This window comes from Carlito syrichta, unplaced genomic scaffold (genome assembly GCF_000164805.1).
Source record: "Carlito syrichta isolate Samal-C Ts95f unplaced genomic scaffold, Tarsius_syrichta-2.0.1 Scaffold120451, whole genome shotgun sequence".
Classification (NCBI taxonomy): domain Eukaryota; kingdom Metazoa; phylum Chordata; class Mammalia; order Primates; family Tarsiidae; genus Carlito; species Carlito syrichta.
This window is the reverse complement of record NW_007064547.1, coordinates 57829-61565: the sequence shown is the minus strand read 5'-3', so window position 1 is coordinate 61565 and position 3737 is coordinate 57829.

Below are 3737 nucleotides of genomic sequence, written 5' to 3'. Positions count from 1 at the left end.
GGATTACAGGCGCGCGCTACCACGCCCGGCTGATTTTTTGATTTATTGTAGAGATGAGGTCTCGCTGCCCAGGCGGGTCTCGAACCCGCGGGCTCAGGCAATCCTCTCACTTCAGCCTCCCAAAGGCGCGGGATTACAGGCTGAGCCACCGAGCCCGGCTCAGTCATTTTCTTATAGTATTACATTGGATGTTCAAGGTCCATTATATGAGTGAGAACATGTGATACTCGGATCTTTGTTTCTGTGAGAGGTCACTCAGTAATATAGACTCTAGTTCCATCCAGGTTGCTGTGAAATTCATGATTTTGTTCTTTTTTATGGCTGTGTAGTATTCCATCATGTATATGTACCTCATTTTTTTTAATCCAGTCCTCTTTTGATGGGCAGCACGGTTGCTTCCAGGTTCTTGCTATTGTGAACAATGCTGCAATAAACACACCTGTGCAGGTATCTTTTTTATAGTGTGATTTGAGTTCTTCAGTGTATATTCCCAGTAGGGGGACTGCAGAGTCATATGGAAGGTGGATGTTTAGGGCTTTTAGGAATCGCCACACTGCTTTCCACAGAGGTTGCATTAGTTTACACTCCCACCAACAGTGTAGAAGTGTTCCCTTTTCGCCTCAGCCTCTCCAGCAGCTGTTATTTTTTGAGTTGTTGATGATTGCCATTCTGACTGGGGTTAGGTGGTATCTCAGTGTGGTTTTGATTCGCATCTCCCTGATGATTAGTGAGGCTGAAAATTTCTTCATGTGTCTGTTGGCTGCTCGGATGTCTTCCTTTGTGAAGTGTCTGTTCATATCTTTTGCCCATTTTATAACGGGGTTGTTTGTTTTTTTCTTTTCAGCAGGTTTGAGTTCCTTGTAGAACCAGGATGTTAAGTCTTTGTCAGACCTGGTGTGGATATACTACATTTTGCTTGTTAATTTATGTATGAACTGACAATCGGGTTGCTTTAATGTTTTCATTTCTGCTGATGTGAACATGGGTATACAAATATCCTTCATTGAATTCTTTTGGATGTATTCTCAAAAGTGGAATTGCTAAATCACATGGTTATTCTATTTTTAATTGTTTAGGCAACTGCCTTACTCTATCCCACAGGGACTGTACCATTTTACATTCCTACCAGCAGTGCACAAGTGTTCCAATTTCTTTATATCTTGGCCAACACTTGTTGTTTGCTTGTTTGTTTTGTTTTTATGGTAGGCATTCTAATGAATGTGAGGTGGTAATTTATTGTAGTTTTGATTTGCGTCTGCCTATCGATTTGAAAATTGGTCATCTTTTCATGTGCTTATTGGCCATTTGCTTATCTTCTTTGGAGATACATCTATTCAAGCCCCTTGCTCATTTTAAAATGTAGTTTTTTCTGTTGTTGCTGTTGTTGTTGAATTTTAGGAGTTCTCCATATATTCTGGATATTAATTCCTTATCAGATATCTGCCTTGCAAGTCTTTTTCCCTATTCTTTAGTTGGCCTTCTACTTTGTTGATAATTTCTTTTGATTTTGTTAACTTTCATAAAGTTCAGTTTGTTTATTTTTGTGGCTGTTGCTGACTGTGTCTTTGGTGTCATATTCAAGAAATCATTGCCAAATACAATGTTATGAGCTCTTTTCGATATGCTTTATCTTAAGAATCTTGTAGGTTTTTTGTCTTAGATTTAAGTCTGATCCATTCTGATCGAATTTTTGAATATGCCAGGGGAGGATATAGCTTCATTTTTTTTCATTTGGATATTCAGTTTCTCAACACCATTTGTTGAAAAAACTGTCCTTTCCCCATTGAATGGTCTGGGCACACTTGTGAAAAATCATATAACTATATATGCATGGATTTATTTCTGGGCTCTCTATTTAATTAAGTTGGTCTATATATCTATCTTTCTGCCAGTACCACACTGTTTTGATTACTGTCTTTTTGTAGTAAGTTTTGAAATCATAAAGTGTGAGTCCTCCAACTTTGTTTTTATTTTTAGAATTGTTATGACAATTCGAGGTCCCTTGAAATTTCATATTAATTTTAGGATGAGATTTGCTATTCCCTCAAAAATGTCAATAGGATTTTGATAGGAATTGATTGAATCTGTGGATCATTTTTGAGTAGTATCAATGCCTTTATGAATCCATGAATGTGTGGTATATTTCTACTTATTTATATCTTCTTTCATGTTTTAAATCAATATTTTGTAGCTTTGAGTGTACAAGTTTCTCTAACTCTCTTGTTAAGCTAATTTCTAAAATTTTTCCTCTGTATGCTATTGCAATTCTTTTTCAGATTGTTCATTATTCACATATAGAAATACAACGGATTTTTAAGCTGGTATACATTTAAATTATAGTGGTCTAACTTTAGGATGTTATATGTAACCCCCTGTATGACCACAAAGAAAGTAACTATAGAATATACACAAAAATAAATAAGAAAGGGATTTTAAGCATTTTACTACAAAAAAATCAATTAAACACAGTAATGTAGTAAATGAAGGACAAAAAAGCTATAAGGCATGTAGAAAACAAATATCAAAATGAGAAAAACTCTTTAACAGTAATTACTTTAAATGTAAATGGGTTAAACTCTTCAATCAAAGTGCAGAGACTGACAGAATAGGTTTTTTGATTTAAGTATAAGGTGTCTACAATGATGTTATGGATAGCATGTTTGTGTCCCCCCTTCAATTCACCTGTTGAAACCCTCATTTTCTTTTTTTTATGCAACTTTTATTTTAAAATAGTTTTAAATTTACAGAAAAGTTACGAACAGTTCAGAGTTCTCATATACCTCTCACCCATTCTTCCTAATGTTAACTTCATACATTGACCACATAACACACTTGTCACAATTAAGAAACCAACATTATTACATTGTTATTAATGAAACGTCACACTTTATTCAGACTTCAAAGTTTTCCCACCAATGAACTTTTTTGCTGTTGTTGTGCTAAGTTCACATCCAAGATGTCATGTGTATTAATTTAGTTGTCATGTCTTCTTAACCTTCTCTGGCTTGTGAAAGTTTCTCAGTCTTTTGTTGTTGCTGTTATTCCTGACCTTAACCATTTTAAAGAGACTGGCCAGATATTTTGTACAATCTCTCTCAACCTGTGTTTGTCTCATTTTTTTTCATGATTAGGCTGGGGTTATGAGTTTTTGTGAAGACCACAAAAGTTAAGCGTCCTTCTCATCATATCATCTCAGAGTTCAGGCTATGAACCTGTGAATATGATTTATTGGTAATGTTAACCTTGATGATATGGCCAAGGTAATGTTTACCAAATTCTATACTGTAAAGATACTTTTTCTTCTTTCAATATTCTGTTCTTTGGAAACAAGTTGCTATGTCCAAGCTACATTCCAAGAGGAAGGTGGAGAACCCACTTCCTTGTGTGTAAACATACATTATTTCAGAATTCTTCTGTAAGGGAGATTTGTATCTTCTCATCTTTATCTATCATCTAGTATTAACTTATACATATTTATTTTATACTTTGTGTTATAATCCAACACTACACTTATTATTTATTTTGTTGCTCAATTGGCCCACCCTAGTAGCAACAAACATGCTAACGTCCAGGAAAAGGGATCAGGAATTTTACAGAAATGACTGATTATTAGGCCTGATTGGAGTAAAATACAAGATGAGCCTAGAGCATCTAAGAGTGTCTAAAATTAAGGAAGCACTCAAAAAAAGGGAGATTGTCAAAGAGATACAGGAATCAACCTGAAAAAGTTTCCAGTG